General features: G+C 40.8%; 1 protein-coding gene across 1 annotated transcript in view; it reads left to right on the forward strand.

Moving 5' to 3' along the window:
- The first annotated feature begins 6,207 nt into the window (after positions 1-6,207).
- Positions 6,208-19,281, forward strand: part of bpifcl (BPI fold containing family C, like) — a 30,171-nt gene continuing 17,097 nt past the window's right edge. The window contains exons 1-2 of the mRNA XM_084121367.1: positions 6,208-6,319; positions 6,630-6,912. The gene's annotated coding sequence lies outside the window, so the exon portion shown is untranslated. The remainder of the gene's footprint in view (positions 6,320-6,629; positions 6,913-19,281) is intronic.

The following is a 19,281-nucleotide window of genomic DNA, read 5'->3' on the forward strand; positions in this document are numbered from 1 at the left end:
CACAATATGCATCAGGTGCTTGGAATGCCAAAGCTGCCAAAATAATACACATAATTAGAACAATGAACAATGCAACGGCAACTGATACCTTCTGATCATTCGATTTTCTACTGAAAAATAGAGAACTGAGAAACAGCTTTATTTTTGTTTTTCGTTTTAAGAAATAAATGTGGAAAAAGCTACAATTATACATAAGGACATACAAGTATAAATACTAATTATTATATATATATATATATATATATATATATATATATTTACATTTCTATGTATAATTATGTATTTATTTATTTGTATGTTTATGTATTTATTTCTTATTTTGGCATCCAGACAGCAACACTTTGTAGCTCAAATATGCTGTGCAGGAGAGACTGATCTCAACAGAAAAAAGTCAAAAGTCGTGACTATCAAAAGATCACAATGAGGCACTACTGTAAAAATATGTGGCCATTATTTGTCTTACATGTTATCACAACTACTAGAAAACCTTAATTTATTTTCCACTCAAAATATTATAGATTAATAAAGATAGTCCAGCCGTAACTCAGATGACAAACATTGAAATGCTTCAAATGCAGCATCAGACATCTTGGAAGATCAGAAACTACAGGGTTTGGACAATAAAACTAATAACACCGGGTTTTAGACCACAATAATGTATTAGTATTGTGTAGTGCCTCGCTTTGCAGCCAATACAGCAACAACTCTTCGTAATGACAGATGCATGTCCTGCACAGTGGTCCGGGATTTCGAGCCATTCCTCTTCCAGAACAGTGGCCAGGTCACTATGTGATGCTGGTGGAGGAAAACGTTTCCTGACTCCTCCAAAACACCCCAAAGTGCCTCAAACATATTTAGATCTGGTAACTGTGCAGGCCTCTGTAAAACAACAGTGTGTACATCTTAGCCTTTTCACGTGTTTCCAGATCAGTCTTGTGCAGAATATTTCTTATGACCATGGCCAAGTCATTCTCCATGTTGATTAACTGTCTTTTTCCACTGACACCAACTTTCTTAGCTGCAGCAATTTTGATTTTGTTTCTTCTCTTCAGTTTCTGATTTTGCTGTGGTGTGAGTGGTATAGTATTACCATGGAGTAGAGCTACTTCACACAATGTTACAATGAACTCGTCTGTGGCAGACTCTAAATAATTTGTCTTTGTTTGGGTGTAGCTTTTAATAACAACTTTAAAACAGATGGGCTTCTTAAAAGTCTGATTTGTCTGCTCTGTCTTTTCCTTTGGATAGATGAGCTGAATAAAGAACAACATTCAGATTCTTCGTTGGCGGAGCTGTTCACTGCTGCGCTTCAGGACAGTGATGTACCAGATAAGATATTTAGATGATCTTGTAGTGTTCAGCGATAGTTGGGACTTGCATCTAAAATATTTGAGTGCAGTTCTGAGGCGTTTGTCAGAGGTAAGACTGACGGTGAACCTGGCAAAATGTGACTTCGCTCGGGCTACAATAACTTACCTAGGTAACTTACCAAAATAACTTACAAATAAATACATATAATACAAAATAACTTACAAATAACTTAAAAATTACAATAACTTACCAAAAAGTGGCCCTGGACTTTCTGGCCCACAGCAGCCCCCCACATCATAACACATTGTCTCATTAACCACCTTCTGTTGGTGCCATCTTTACAGCAGAAAACCTTTTGAACCAAAGCTTTGCTTGAATTTTGTTGAGGGTGAAACTTGAAAAATATGTCTAGATTTTCTGATGTCGGTGCAGTGAAGAAATCAAAGCTGGGGATGGCTTCCTGACTCTGGCTCAGTCTATCTTCCTGAATCTGAATGAATGAATAAATGAATAATAATAATAATAAAAGGTTATTTAAGTTTATTTAACATATAGGTGCAGTTCTTCACAAAATAGGCTCATCTGTGTGTTGGCACACTGTTACCTAGCACTAAAATGCCAAAAAGACAAATAATATTAATACTCATAAAACCTGCCCAGAAAGCCACACGGACAAAAAGGTGCAAACTTCTTGTGTAAGATGTGTTGGTCCTATCTGCAATGATCATAGCTACAAAATCTACAAAGGATAGTAGCAAATTTAAATTTCTCTAAAACACAATAACATAAAGATAAAAGCTAAACATAAATATAAAACAAGGAACTTGTTTTTGAAAGAAAACAATATAATTTAATAGGGTTTATTATTTAAATTTTATACTAATGGTTGAGTTAAGAATTAATTTCACAGCACTCAGCAGTGTTTGGAATTAATATTAACTACCATCATAGTTAAAATGAGTAACTAGTTTACTAGTGCGAGCTAAATAATGCTACTGCTGATTTCATTTCAGCTTACCGGTTCAGTTTGATTGCCATCTTCACTACTAGCCTGAGGCTCAGGTACAGGTAGGGAGGGGGAGAGGAGTTCTTGGTCATCATCAGCAGGCGCTGGTTCATCATCAGTGACCTTGGTGCTGGGTCCAGCCTCGCTATCATTGGCCTTGGCTGTAAAACTAGAGCCGCCAGAGCCTGCTGAACTGCAACTTCCCTTCGCGCCAATTCTGCCAAATGCATTATCAGTTCATTTGAAGCATTTCACAGCATCTACCTCTAATGTTTTTTTTTTTTTTTTTTTTTTTTTTTTTTACGCATAACTTTTCAGCTCCACCTTTTCTTTTCTTCCCCCTTTCATCCATAGACAATTATTTGTTATTATCTTATCTGCTCAGACATTCGCTGTAGCGGATCAATCTGTCCCCCCCTTTTTAAATTAGACGTGAAAGGGGGCGTGTTTCAAGATACGCAATGGAGTAGACCAAACTAAACAGGGAGGGAGGGCAATACACTCACATGCAAACAAAACACACTCCTTGTCGATCGACTCACTCATCCATTTGCGTAGAAAAGAGATGTAATATTATGATTTCCATCATTTTTTTAAAATATATTTGCGTACCGGGTGGGCCGGCCCACATTTGCCCAAGTACACCTGGCTGCAGCCCATAACGCTTCTCATTGGTTGGGGTAAAGTGATGACGTCGATCGAGGCGGGGCCGCACCTGGTTCTCATTGGTTAGTGGCACAGTAATGACGTCGACGCCACAGTAAACAGGAAATGCGGTTGAAAACTCTTGTGCCATATCGCGCTGACAGCGCATGCGTCGTATTTGCGTTAAGTAATGACATCACGCGTCTTAAAAACGCTTGCGCAAATTTGAAATAATACTTTAATAAAATGATAAAGTATTAAAACAATTCTAAAGTAATAATGAAAGCAGCAAAAAGTAGTTGAGCATATATCCATAGTTTTAACTATGTCTGATCTAAGGTAAACATAAGGAATTACAGAGTTTTTTTTTTTACATTCTGTTGCACTTCACTGTGTAAATTACAAAATTACTGTAAACATTAATGGCACCTTATATTTTTTATTTTAATCATTCCTCTGTAATAGTTCTTTATTTTTGTGCATTAGGTTATTATAAAACATTTATGCCAATAAAGTAGTTTTAAGTTAAACTAACTACATATAGTACATTGTCAATCTCTGTCTGTATCCCATATTATGCATGCCAACTCAAAAAAACCAAACTCAAACAAGTGATAACTTTTATTTCAAAACAAAAATAATTGTGTAAAAGAGATATGCACACATACAGATAATCACATACATACATCAACCGTACACACACAAGCGTACGTACGTACACACACACACACACACACAATTGTACGTACGTACACACATGCACGCGTGTACACTCACACACATACGTACACTCACACACACGTACATACACACACACTCACACACAATCTACTCAGCCTAAAAAAAAAAAAAAGCAGTCAACAGAGCAATAGCCCTCAACCTCCTTCTCAGAATAAAGTCCCTGTAGGACTCTCCTTCGGCCATCACCCAGACACAGGTGGGCAGTGCTTGTATACTTCAGTGCGGTGCAAGCACAGAGTCAGCGAGTAGGGCACCCGGAACTCTTGCTTATATTGTCTGGAAAATGCACTCCACTTCACAACACCTAATTTAGATGAAAAACAGAACAAACAATATGGAATCATTTTAAAGAGAGGCATTAACATAGTACACACAGAGTCATACAAGGAATTTATTTGTTATATATTTTAAACATATTATAGGAAAATGTTAGACAAGATATGCTTGAGTGTTATTGGCTTTGTCTGTAAAATACCTAAGAGACTTACTTGGTTTATGAACAACAAACTAGTTAAAAAAGTTTGTCAACACAAACTTTAATTTGGCTTGAGAAAGCCTATCCTAAAAGTCTGAAATAGTTTTAAAAGCTTGAAGGTTTTCATAACCTTATATTTATATATATATATATATATATATATATATATATATATATATATATATATATATATATATATATATTCATAACAATAATATCAAAATACATTTAATCAATGTATTCATAGAAAAAAATATCCTACAATATATCTTTGTATATTACTATTAACTCTTAAATCCTATATTTCTTCTCCTGGTTTAGTTTTGCCACTGTATTTCTTTTTAAGGGCCTCTGTTTTAACCTATGGTTGTAACACTATATCCTAATCCCACCAAAACCACAGACACCACGCAAACGCGCGCGCGCACACACACACACCACGCACGCACACATACACACACTTAGACCTACGCTGTCCTAGTTATTTGTATGATATGATGAGTAAAGTTAGCACTACACGATCTCATTTTTACACCAATTAACATCACACTAAACGCCACTTCAGAATTAAACATTGTAAAATAAAATGTAAATACAATTAGAACAAAAAAAAGAGTAGCTTGCCTGTAATCCTACTCACCATGCAGCGATGAACATCGGAAATTAAAACATGTTAGAATCATGTCATGACTTCACGCCACTAACCAATGAGAAGAGATGTTGGCGGGAAGAGACGTGCAGCCCCGCCCCAGGTGCGGCCCCGCCGCGATCGACGTCATCAATTGCCACTAACCAATGAGAAGCATTGTGCTAACTGCACCCCCGCCCAAATCTGCAGGCTGCAGCCAAGGGGGCAGGGATTTGTATTATTTTGAAGGTACCCCCGGACGCCGCCATTGGCTAACGGAACCCCACCTGCAGTTAGCATCCCATTGACTCCCATTCATTTTGGCGTCACTTTGACAGCGAATAACTTCACATCTGAGGCGTTTAAAGACTCCATTTGTCCATTATTTATTTCTAAAGAAACACGACAATGTATAAAATGCTCCATTACCTTGTAGCTTATGTTATGGCCCTGTAGAAGCAGTTTTTGTAAAAGTAGGCTAATAATTGCGTCATAGCCACGCGACTCTCTGTCGCACAGTAAGAAATTACCGTATGGACAGGAGGAGAAGCTCGCGGGCAATCGGGAGGACCTGGAGGCAAAATGACAAAGTAATTAATCAGAACACCTACTAAAAGTTTTTCCTGCTCCTCGCTCATGGACAGCTCCTACTCACGCTCTCCGTCTCTGCAAGTTTCGGAAGGGAATGATTCAGATTTCCTTTGGCACAGCTACTAGAAGACAGACGGTTTGCTCACGTCACATCTACGTCGTCAAGCTCAGCTTGAGTCTGCGCAGTACGCTCGACCCCCAGGAAGTAAGAGTTTCTAATGGGCTTCACTTTGTCTCCGTTGAATCCAATGGGGTCGCTGTGTCCATTTCTTTTACTGTCTATGGCTCCAGATGGCCAGTCCGCCCCTGGTGGTGGGGAATGGTGAGGGTTGCCCAGTAAATGCCCAAATTCATGCCATTCATTATTATCCTGCACCTACTTAGAAAAAAACGAGCTTATGCGGTTTTTAGGGTTAGTGGGTTATTATCGTTCGGTGCAGGCAGCGATGGGTGCACAAAAGCTGTATAGCACACATACTGAATACAGTATTGAAGCACAACTTCAAGAAGTCTGAGGAAGGTGATAAAGAGGATGATAGAGATGAGGAAGAACTGCAACAAGAAAGAAGCTGCATTGAGCAATGCAAGACCTGGACAACATTTTTTACAACTTCAACTCAAGCAGTCTTTGAAACAAGAATTTGAAACAAAATGTAATACTAAATTGGAGATCAAATCTGTGCATAATGCATTTAGAGACATTCAGTCCATTCTGCTTGAACAAGGAGAGATGCATCACATGAGTCACATAACCAAAGGCATTCTTCAGATGCTTTTACAATTACTGTAGCCTGAAGAGCTCAGTGGCTCAAAGTACTGTACAATAAAGCTTAGTGGCCCTCTGGAAAACCACGCTGATGACCCATTGCCACTTCTCCTAGTCCCAAGCTGATTCAGTGCCGCTCAGGATACTAAAACACAGGTAAGATGTAGTCTAACAATTTCTTTTCTATTTTTTTTTTTTTAACACATTGTCTTTATATTTAACTGTGCAATATAAAAAAGTTGGGTAACACTTTATAATAACTGCACACTATTAATCATTAGTTAAGCATTAGTAAACAGTTAATTCATAATTTATAAAGCATTAATAGACATTAAAAAGCAGTTTATAAATACAGTTATAAATGCTTTGTTCTTGATTTTAAAGCATATCTATAATGTGTTTAATAATTGTATTTTCATACTTTATTAATGATCAGTTTATCATTTCTAAATGTTTGTCTCAACAGTTCAGAGGGTGAGATCGGAGAAAAATGATAAAGCACAGCACAATCAAGCTTGGAGGGATGGATGTCAAAAGATGTTAAAATAGAAAGGACATCTACACCACCACAAATGTGAGGAAGACTGCCAGCATCCATGGCTATCAAGAACATTACAGGTCCGACACGATTTTCTATCTCAAGAGTCCACAACATACGGTCAGCTTTCAAACTTTACTAGATTATCCTGGATATGACCTAGAGGGAATCTGGAAGATTGCTAGCTGGAGTGTGCAGATCAAAGGCAGAGGTAAGTGACAGTTTATGGAGTCCAGCGTGTGGAAGGCCAATATTTCGCTGCACAGTAGCCGCGTTTCCACTGTCGGGCCAGTGCGAGCCAGGGCTTTAAACGGGCCATGCCGGGCTAATAGCACCGGGCCTGCGTTTCCACTGTCGGGCCAGTGCGAGCCAGGGCTTTAAACGGGCCATGCCGGGCTAATAGCACCGGGCCTGCGTTTCCACTGTCGGGCCAGAAGCTCCACAGCGCTTCACTAAAACACGCCCGTAACACGCCTCTCTGGAACAACGTCACACTAACCCATCATTTCACCAGCAAATGGAAGTTTTATCAGAAAACTAATCAGAAATCACTGGAAACAGCGTTGAAAACGAACATGATAAAAGCGGCCGTTTGCTGACATTTTTGTTGTTTACTTAAATATTTAAAACCCAAGCATCGATGTTTTACCACAGGTTTACAATAAAAAGTGATACACTGATCATAATTAATTTATGTCAAAATTATTGCACATTAGTCACTCAGAAATAAATTACCGTTAGGTCTATTTCACAAAAGAAAGAGGTAGAGGACACACTTACTTCTTCAGTCGCGTCTGTTTCTGTTTATCTGGTTACAGGACATATTTACATCACATTTAGAAAGAATGATAATTTCTACAAATATATGCCACCAAAAATACGACCTGAGGAGCTTTAGCACTCGACTCCCATACAGATATTTTCAGTCAGAGAAACAGAGGAAGCTCCCGAAAAAAAGAGTTGCTTTATTTTATGATAGTCCGGTAAAAAGACGAGACGTAGGCTACTGACAGATAAAATAAAAACATGACTGTGATAGCCTTTGGTCTGATTTCTTCAAGCGTTCACTATATTTTTTTTACTATGCGTATCTTCAAGCGTTTACTTTGTTTACTATGGTAATGGTTAGCGTGCATAGTCTTTTGCATCACAAACAGAAGGCATTCAAACATGAACGCGAGTTAAATTATTTTAAAAGTCTTTAATGCTGACAGAATTATCCGGCGCTGCCGTCTCCCGACTCAGGTGAACTCCGCCTCTGTTCGTAACCACTCCTCTAGCCCGAGCTGGCCCGCTTTGGCCCAAGGTATTCGACGGGCCAGAAATCCTGGCCATTGGCCCCGAGTAAGCCCCGATCAAGCCCCGGAAGTGACAGTGGAAACGCGACTGGCCCTGGCACGCACTAGCACGGCCCGGCCCTGGCCCTGGCCCGACAGTGGAAACGCGGCTAATGTCTCAGGAAAGATTCCACAGTTTCTCTGGTCATTCGTTTTGATGACAGACCCAGTCGACGTGAGAGGGACAAATTAGCGGCAATCAGAGATGTGTGGGATAAATGACTAGAAATTCTACCTCATCTTTGCAATCCTGGATCACACATTACAGTGGATGAACGCCTCGTACCATTCAGAGGACGCTGTCCTTTTCGTTAGTATATTCCAAAAAAGCCAGCCAAATATGGCATTAAAATATGGACAGCCTGTGATGCCAAATCCAGCTATGCCTGGAAAAAGCAGATTTACACAAGCAAGCCATCAGGTGGAGCACCTGAGAGAAACCAGGGGGTTGGTTCTCCAAATTAGACACACTTTTAGAAATACACTCGCGAACTTCCCTAAGCACTTCCCCTCGTAGGAATCCCCACCGCCATGTTAGAAAAAAATATATATTTTCATGATTGTTGCGAGCAGGACGAGGCCGAGGGCCGTGAGAGAGCGGCGCGAGGCCGGTGGCGTGATTAATGATGAGCAACACCTGCGCGACGCACCGGTCTCGTATCTCTCACGGAGGAGCCGAAGCATAAAAGGAGGAGCAACGACAGTGGAGATCGAGGGAGGCCAGGCCTGGATTTTATTTGATGTGACAGCAGCCCTGCTGTCACATCAAATAAAACATAAACATCAAATAAAATCCAGGCCTGGCCTCTCTCAATCTCCACTGTCGTCGCTTCTCCTTTTATGCTCTGTGTGAACGAGGCTGAGGGAAGTTAGCGCAGGAGGGGCATACAAACATGTCCTTAAACAGCCTCTGAAATCGCATTTCATTTTCCTGTTTATCACTGTAAAGCTGCTTTGAAACAATCTGTATTGTATAAAGCGCTATATAAATTAAGATGACTTGATGTGTAGGATGAGAATACAACAGTGATTTGTAAAATATCATTGGTTTATGTTATAATGCTATAATGAAATCCGTCAAGCCCACTCTCTGCCCACAATCTCTGAAAGTAAACTAACCCTGTAACACGAGCTGCTCCAGAGCAGGTTATGTTTAGAGTTACTATGATAACTTGCATACCTTGAAAGTTACTAATCTTTGGAACTGAAAATTGAGATAATCCGCTAATGTATCCGTAATCTTACCCAGGTATTTTGCATAACCTGCTTTCTGGAATACCTCCATGGTTTACAAGAAAAACATACAGAGCACGCATGCTGCTTTTACCTTCTAAAAAATGTAGTCTTCATTACCTGTGTACAACACCTTGATGTTGTCCCTATGAGACTAGTGTAAGAGTTAAAAGTTTAGCACATTATGTTAAAAGAGGGAAGCTGATGTTATATTTAAATATTTGAATGTTAATTCAGCAGTATCTATTCTGTTTTAAAGAGCATGTTGTTGTGAGTAGAGCAGAAGGAAAGGAAAAAGGAGAAAAAAGTGAATAAGAAGAGAAAGAGGCTAAAAAGAGGAACTCATCTGAGGGTTTTACTTCTGTATTGCTAAAGTTATTTTAGGATTAAAAGCCCTGAGAACACCACAAGCAAATATTACACTACGAACAGACTGTGAATGGTATCTTGATAGCAATACAATGCACTTCCCATAATGGACATGAAGCCCAGAGTTTTGTGAGCTTAAAGAGCGTGATGGATTGTAAGAAGATTAGTTAAATACACAGGAGCTAAATCTTTCAGGGCTTTATAGGTCAGTAGCAAAACTTTATAACTGATACAGAACTTAATAGGTAGCCAGTGTAGAGATGATAAAATTGGGGTTATATGATCATATTTTCTTGATCTGGTAAGAACTCTAGCAGCTGCATTTTTGATCACTTGTAGCTTGTTAATTTAGGATGAAGGACAACCAGCTAGTAATGATTACAGTAATCTAGTCTAGAGGTCATGAAAGCATGAACTCGCTTTTCTGCTCCAGAGCTTAGCGATGTTTCTGAGGTGGAAGAAGGCTGTTTTTGTAACATATGAAATATGTTTATCAAAAGACAAGTTGCTGTCTGATATAACACACAGGTCTTTAACTGAAGAGGATGAAGAGCTTCTTTATTTAGGTTTTTGGTCCAATAAGTAATATCTGAATTTAATAGAAGAACATTATCTTTAACACACTGTCAACTTGGATAATTTAGAAATTGTATCTGATCTAGATGAAATAAGTATATAAGTATCATCAGTATAACAATGGAAACTAATTCCATGTTTTCTAATAATATTATGCATACATGCATATTGAAAATAGCAGATGGCCTAAAACAGACCAGTTTGGATGCAGCACTCCGTACTTTACTGGTGTTAAAGTATGTCCTGATCAATAGTGTAGAATGCAGAACCGAAACCAAGTAAAACTAGTAGTAAGATGCAGCCTTGGTCCAATGCTAGAAGTCATGTGTAATTTTAACAAGCGCAGTTTCATTTCTCAAAATGTCCAGTTGACTGAGAACTGTGTTTAGTGATTTGCAAACAGTCTATTATACAGTGCAACTGCAATTCGAGTGTAAAGTAGACAATGTGCTTGCAGTTTTGCAGACGAAAGATTACAAACATAATGGTTTCACTAAATGTGGGCATTAAGTACCACTTTTAGTGTGCAAGCAATTAAAGAGGTGATACAATGCAAAACCAAGTTTACCATGGCATAATTGAATAACAGCAGCTCGGTGGGTAAAACGGCCATACACAGAATCTCAAAATCCTATGTCAACTCCTTAATATGAAAAGCTCAACACTTAAATCTGCAGCTGTAAAACGGTCGGATCTCTAATCAGCTCAGATGTGACGTAACACTTGGGGGATTTCCTTATTTGGATCTGGTCTGTGCCTTTATTACGCCCCTAAATTTGCATACACACAGCCAACTTTCTGGGCCCAGGAATATCAATGGTGGTTGTGCAGTCAGACACAGTTTAGCCGCAATGGCTCGAGAATGACGAGTTCTCGTGGTGGTTAAAGCCGGTGCCTGGAAATATATACGAGGCAAACTCTGCCGTTTGTCGAAGACATTTTAAACTGGGTACAGTGGGAATCAAGGTATTTGAAAAATCATTTTCTCCTTCAAAAGAACTGTATTTCTCTAGCTCTTTGGCTGCTGTCAACTGCTCTGCTGATATGAAAAGCTCACTGTATATTGTAATAATAAATAGCATTTGTGACAGCAATGATATTTTGTGATATGTGATGATTTATATATATGTGTATGTGTGTATTTCCATTGCAGGTTTGGTCTTAAATTTAATATAAGGTGGTATTAAAAAGGTCTTTAAAAGACTAGCTATTGTTATCTAGCAGGTGCAGTTAGTGTGACGGTTTGGTTTAATTGAAATATTTATTCGATAGTAGTTTAGATACACAGTGAGTGCTGCCAATCTTCATTGGGCATGTTGCGTCTTTGCTTTGGAGATTCCTCGTTGCAAACCAACCAATCAGCGTGCAGCTCATCTAAATATTCATGAGCATACCATAAAGGGAGAAAACCGCTTCATTCTGTGGTTATTTCTCAGGGTTGCATTAGGGCATTTAAAAGAGCCATCAGGGCATTTTCAGCCCAACCAATGTTGCATACACTATTTGGAGACCTTAAGGAACAGTGTGAAATACCCTATAAAAATCATTCTATCACTCCTTTAATCATTTAGCAGAAGCTTTTATCTAAAGCGACTTACAAATGAGGAGAACAATAAAAACAATCAAGTCTCATTTTGTCCAGCACAGTACACGTAACAAGGTTGTTGTTTTTTTAAATACAAAAATAAATAGAAAGAATAGAACAGCGAGTATTGACGAAAAAGATGCATCTTTAGCTGTTTCTTGAAAATGGCTAAAGACTCAGCTGCTCGGGTTATTTAATACAATTAAGGCAAGCAACTTATTGTGAATAATTATGTGATCACAAGATACTTTTAAAGCCCGATAAGAAAATGGAAGAAATAATTGTGTAATACATCGCTAAACATGATTCTCAGGAAATGTTTGATGGAATAGAGAATATTGTTGATTAACCATAAAAGTGGGCTATCTGTAAGTTTGAAATCATCCCAAAATGCCTAAGAACAAAAAAGGAAAATTCGCTAAAGCGCTTCAAGCTGTTTGTGCTTCGTAATTAGTAATTAGGAGGAGAGTAGATGAGATAGAGGCTGAAAATGAACATCTCAGTTTTTGAGTAATTATAATAATAATAATAATAATAATAATAACTACCAGGCTAGTGAAATGACACGGAAAGAAGAAAAGGTCAGGAAGTTGATTGTTTTGCTTGTGGAAAGATGGGACACAAGGCAAGACAGTGTCACTTTTCACACAAAAGAAATATGGGCTATCGTGATTTGCTTAAGAAAATAGACAATTTAGAAACCCAGCTGGCACTGTTGAAAGGAAATAAAGTCATTCACACCTTGTCAAACATATCACTTCACGAGCAACATGACTGTAGCTCAGTCACAAGCAAATGCTGATAGTAACACATTGTAGAAAAAGGTTTACTATCAAAAGGGGGGTGAATTCTTTATGAAAAATGTTTTATTAGCATTGATATGTAATAATAATACATTTATTTTTTATAGTGCTTTTCTAGACACTCAAAGACGCTTTACAGTTATTGGTTTACATCGATAACAAACAAACAATGTATATAGACAGGGTTACATTGCCAACACAAGAAATGAAAACACAAGAGGCAAAGCAAGAGCGATGGCAATGAAAGGGATGAAGAACTGGGAAAGTCTGTTAACAGGAAAAAGCAAGCTCAAAGAGGTGAGTTTTGAGGGCCTGTTTGAAGGAGACTGTTGACTGTTTAATGTCAGGCGTTCCGGAGGGCGTTCCAGAGGGTTGGTGCAGCAGCTGAGAAGGCTCTGTCGCCCCAGGTCCAGCGCTTAGTCCTGATGGTCTTGAGTGTGTCAGCACTAACGGACCTGAGGAGGCGGCGTGAGTGTGGCGGGTTAGTAGGACGGAGAGGTATGGAGAGGCAAGGTTATTAAGTGCTTTGTATGTGATGAGAAGGCGGGCAGCCGAGTTCTGTACGATGGTTATCGATGATTTTTGTTCGGTAGTCTGTAAAGAATGCTATTTCAGTAGTCCAGTCTGGAGGTGATGAGGGCATGGATGAGTGTTTTAGCTGCAATTGTAGACAGAGAGGGATGGAGGCGTGCAATGTTACGAAGGTGAAAGAAGGCAATTTTGGTGACTTGGTTAACATGCGATACAAAGGAGAGGGTAGGATCGAAGATGGTTCCAAAGTTGCGGATGCAGGTGGAGGTGGTGACACTGGAGCCATCGATGTTGAGGGAAAAGGTCTGGGCACGTTGGGTGAGGGAGTTAGGACCAATTATGAGAATCTCTGATTTATTGCAGTTGAGTTGGAGAAAGTTTTCTTGCATCCATGATTTAATGTCAGTGAGGCAGGTTGTAAGGGTTGAGTGGGTGGAGGCTGTGATGGTCTTTGAGGAGAAGATAGAGTTGGGTGTCATCACCATAGCAGTGGAAGTGGATGCCATGTCGGCAGAGGATTTGTCCAAGGGGGAGCATGTACAGGATGAAGAGGAGGGGGCTAAGAACTGAACCCTGGGGGACACCATGAGTGACTGGAGTGGTAGAAGATGTGCAGTTGTTTATAGAGATATAATGGTGTCTGTCAGAAAGATAGGAGGTGAACCAGGTTAGGAGCCAGTTATTCCAATTTGGTGCTGAAGGCGTGAAAGGAGGATGGAGTGTTTGATGGTGTCAAAGGCTGCACTGAGGTCTAGGAGGATGAGGATGGTGAGGAGACCAGAGTCGGCAGCAAGCAGAATGTCGTTGGTGATTTTGAGGAGGGCAGTTTCGGTGCTGTGTTTAGAGCGGAAGCCAGATTGGAATGGTTCATATAGATTATTGGAGTTGAGGTGAGTTTGAAGTTGAGTAGCAACAGCACGTTCCAGGATTTTGGACAGAAATGGGAGGTTTGAGATGGGACGGTAGCTGTTGGGAATGTCTGGATCCAAACCAGTTTTTTTCAATATGGGGGTGATGGCAGCAAGCTTGAGAGGTGAGGGGACAATACCAGAGGCCAGAGAGGAGTTGATTATGTTGGTGATGAGGGGGGGAAGTGATGGGAGGCAGGCCTTGGTAAGAAATGTGGGGACAGGGACAAGCGGAGAGGTTGAGGTTCTTCATGCTGGAGATTATGGTAGATACATCAGTTTCAGTGATTGGAGTGAATGAAGAGAGAGAGTGGGATGGAGGGCAGGGTGCTGGAGGTCCAGGGGTTGGGTAGGGGGTGCTATGGGCTAGTTGATTATGGATGTTGTCAATCTTGGTTTTGAAGAAAGAAAGGAACAAATTATATTTGGGAAACACGTATTATTGATAAGGTACAGCTTAAGGTGTAACTTAAGAACGACGTAGCGTTAAGAAGGTTTCGGGAAACGCAGCCCTGGTCGTTTGAAGGACGAGATGGCCAGTAGAACCAGTGGAGCCAGGAGATTTTTTCAAGAAAAAGAACAGAATACAGAGATTTCCAGACCTGCAAGATCCAGAACTCCTGGCCTAAAATACCTAGAAAACCTGAGACCCACCATGGGATTCACGGAAATGATGAAGAGGCACAGACTTGAACAACACCAGTGACTGCTTCTTGTAGAAGGACATACGGTCTAAGTGGAAAAGAATGGACAATGAGAAGTGAAACAAGAATAGATTTCAGAAACAAACCATTTCAGAGATTTCGGACAGCAGTCTTTCCGCATAGAGGGAAAACAAGTGGATAAAGGATGTCCACACTGAGAAAATGGACACAAAACACATGACAAAATGAAAAAGCACGACACACACACATTATGTCTATTGGTTGTTGACTTTTTAAATTATCAAAACCAAACAATATGCTAACATCACTGATACACATTGTGAGAGCCCAGTAAGGCCTTGAAGAAAGACAAGATTTTTGAAAAAAAATGCATGATGGAGACTTAGATATGGCCTGTTCTGGTTTAATTTGCAATGTAACCTTTAAAATCGCTATATGTGTAAGTATCTGTCTTATTATTTGCCAATGCATTATGTTATGTGTTCTATGTTTAAACGTCGAATTTCAGATAACTTAAGGATTGCTTCAGGACACTCCTACTGGCTGTGATGGTTCTTGATTGTCTTCTCACCCACACCCAATAAGATGTTTGTCTATCATATTGCCAAATTTTAGAAGCGTCTCTTTGATAATTCTTCCCAATTGGATGGAGCTGTAACCAGTGTGCATGAGATGTCGACCCAAAGTATAAGTCAAGTACACTTAAGTGTACACTTTTAAGTCTATTTCTGAGAAGTACATAAAGGATATTTATGAGAAGTAAAAAAAAGTAGACTGAAAGTATACTTCCTCATTTTTAGTTTAAAAGAAGTATACAAATAGAACACTTGAATAAATGTCTTTTCCGTAAGGGTGCTTGGCTAAAGAGATGCGTCTTTAATCTTGATTTAAACTGGGAGAGTGAGTCTGAGCCCCGGACATTATCAGGAAGGCTATTCCAGAGTTTAGGAGCCAAATGTGAAAACGCTCTCCCTCCTTTAGTGGACTTAGATATTCTAGGTACTACCAGAAGCCCAGAGTTCTGTGACCTTATAGAGCGTGATGGATTGTAAGGCGATAGAAGATCAGTTAAACACAGGAGCTAAATCATTTAGGGCCTTATAGGTCAGTAGCAATACTTTGTAATCAATACGGAACGTAATAGTTAACCAGTGTAGAGATGAAATAATTGAGTTCTTTAAGAATCAGTTATTTTAAACAGTTATTTTCAATCATGGCCAACATGTTGGTTTGTGGGCCCTAAAGGTGAGATTATGAAAATGTGCTCCAGTGTTGTAAAAATGAACATCAAAACACTAGGTGTGTATTCTAGGTGAGTGATCAACTACCCACATAACAGTGTACAAATAGACTTATTTAGATGATGCAACAAAATCATAAAGATCATAAAGCAAAATTGGTATTGACTGAAGCTAAAACATCAGTAAAAAATGAAGGCAATCAGTAGACTAAAAATATATTAATAACATTATTTTTTTAAATATTAACTATACATAGAAACACTGCACCTTAAATCTATATTTTAAAAATAATTAAATTAAAGTAGAAAATATTTTTGTAGATTAACTGTGAATGTTTTTACTCTGTGATTTTTGTCATGTTGACAGTGTTTGAGTTTCTTCCTCATATTATGAAAGCATGATATGACTTGTATCCTTTGACAAACAATGTTAGTCTGTTACTATTTGTTTTACCGTCTGCCTTTTTTATTCATGTAAATTTGTATTTCTTTCACTTTCAGTTATTTATAATTATAATTTTTCAGACGTTTAACTTTTTTGTCATTGTTTTGGGAACGCCTCCGCGTGATTACGTCTGAAGCATGTATGTCAGCTAGTCCAATGGAAAGAATGAGCGTCACGGGCGGGTGACGTCATGACCAGGAAAGGATAAAAGCACATCCGGTGCAACTGTTCGCTAGCTTAAAGAGCCGAAGCAAAGTCGATCACATGGATGCAGGAAGTATGTCAGGGCGATGCATCATCTCGTTCCCTACTCAGGGAACTAGGGTTACAGTCGTAACCTGAGACGTTCCCTTTCGAGGGAACTCGCGATGCGTCGATGACGCTTTGGGAACGAGAATACCCAACACGCCAGACTTACAATTGCCTGTATGTAAAACTATCGGCAACCTAAGTTTAAAGCACCTGAGAACCTGGGGCAGCAACCAGGTCCAGGCTATAAAACCTCACGAACCTCACGGCAAGGACCAACCTGCCGCATCACAAACCTCCTGAAGAGAAACCCCAGATAATAAGGCTTTAGAGGCCGCCATACCCCTAGTAGAATGAGCTCTGCCCACCAAAGGGCATGGCTAGCCAGAGGACTCATAGGCAAGAGAGATAGCCTCAACTATCCAGTTACTGATTGTTTGCTTAGAGACTGGAAGACCTTTCTTAGGTGATCCAAAGCAGACAAATAACTGATCAGATTTGGTCGCACTGGACACGAGATTCAGTTTTTCCTTGTCCGAAGAGGTAAATGGAGGAGGACAGAAAGCCTGCAGCACAATAGGCCTCGGAATATTGGTTGGCACCTTAGGAATGTATCCCTGTCTAGGGTACAAGAATGCTTTGACCATCCCGGGTGCAAATTCAAGCCAGGTGGGAGAAACCGAGAGGGCCTGAAGGTCTCCGACTCTTTTGAGGGATGAAATAGCTAGAAGAAATATGGTCTTGAATGTCAGAAATTTTTCTGAAACCGACTCTAGGGGCTTGAAGGGAGACCCTGAAAGGCCTTCCAGAACTATTGCTAGGTCCCAAGCTGGCACCCTAGTGCGAGTTGCAGGCCTCAGCCTCAAGGTGCCATGAAGGAAACGTATGAACAGGGGGTCTCGACCCAATGATGTAACACCCACCAGGGCATGGAAAGCCGCAATGGCCGCCACGTAGACCTTTAAGGTAGATGGACATACACCTGATGCAAAGCGATCTTGGAGAAACTCAAGTACTGTACTAACTGAACAGTTAACTGGATCCCACTGGCACTGGTGACACCAAGACGTGAAAACTCTCCACTTTAGTGCATATAATTTCCTCGTAGCTGGAGCTCTGGAGCTAAGAATGGTCTCAACAACCTCAGTTGAGAGACCACTCTCTAAAAGTTGGGCCCCCTCAGAGGCCAAACCCATAGTTTACAAATCTCTGGTCGGGGGTGAAATATTGTGCCCCCTGCCTGAGACAGAAGGTCTCTCCTGATCGGGATCTCCAAGGGAGGGCCGTCGAGGAGATAAATTAGGTCCGCAAACCAAATTCGACTCGGCCAGCATGGTGCTACTAGCAGTAGACTTATTCTATCCCGGCAGACTCTCTCCAGAACTCCTGGGAGTAGAGCAACAGGGGGAAAAGCGTACAGATGTAGCCTCGGCCACGTCTGCACCATAGCGTCCAGTCCCAGAGGGGCTGGGTGAGTGAGGGAGAACCATAGTGGACAGTGCGTCGTGTACTGAGATGCGAACAGATCCATTTCTGTACGGACAAGCACATGATGGCCCCTCAGATCTGGGAGGAAATGTTTCAACGCATTGAAGACTGCCATCATCTCCAGGCAGTTTATGTGCCAAGAAAGATGATGACTCCTCCACAGACCCTGAGTGGCCTTCCATTACCACTCCCCAGCCGGTGAGGGAAGCATCTGTCGAGATCACAACTCGATGGCAAAGAGCTCCCAACACCGGACCTTGGGATAGGAACCAGTGTTTCCTCCATATAACCAAGGCGCAGAGACACCACCGCGTGATATTGATCGTACAAAGTGGGTTTCCCCTCGGGGAGAACCCTCTGGTTCTGAGCCACCACTGCAAGGGTCTCATGTACAGTAGGCCAAAGGGTATCACATTGGACGCTGCTGCCATGAGGCCCAACAGTTTCTCGAACTGTTTCACAGTGCGTGACTGGCCTAGCTTCAACTCTTTTGTGGCTGTGAGGATAGCAGCTACACGAACGGGCGATAGTGGCTCACATCGTGACTGAATCCCATACCACACCAAGGAAAGTGGTTCTCTGTTGTGGAGAAAGCACACTCTTCTTGGCATTGAGTCTCAACCCCAATTTCTTCATGTGAGCGAGGACGACATCTCGATGCTGAACCGCTAACTGCTCTGATTCCGCCAGAATCAGCCAGTCGGCAATGTAGTTCAGAATGCGTATGCCCTGCAGCCTGAGCGGGGCCAGAGCTGCATCTACGCACTTCGTGAACGTGCGGGGTGATAGAGCTAGACCGAATGGAAGCACCCAATATTGGTATTCTTTGCCCCCAAAAGAAAACCTCAGGAACTTCCTGTGTTGAGGGAGGATGGAGACATTTAAGTAAGTCCTCGGATCTGATTTGGGTCACGATCTGTTTGAGTGCGAGCATCTTGAACTTGAGTTTCATGACTGCACAATTAAACAGACGAAAATCTAAAATGGGACGCAACCCCCCATCCTTTTTTGGAACAATAAAGTAGCGGCTGTAAAACCCCCATTCTCTGTCGGGCGAGTACACCTGCTCTATAGCCCCCTTTGCTAATAGAGACTCTACTTCTTGCTCCATTACCAGAGCCTGCTCAGGATGAACTAACGTGAGTAACACC

Source organism: Abramis brama (genome assembly GCF_963993115.1).
Source record: "Abramis brama genome assembly, chromosome: 8".
In the NCBI taxonomy this organism is placed as follows: domain Eukaryota; kingdom Metazoa; phylum Chordata; class Actinopteri; order Cypriniformes; family Leuciscidae; genus Abramis; species Abramis brama.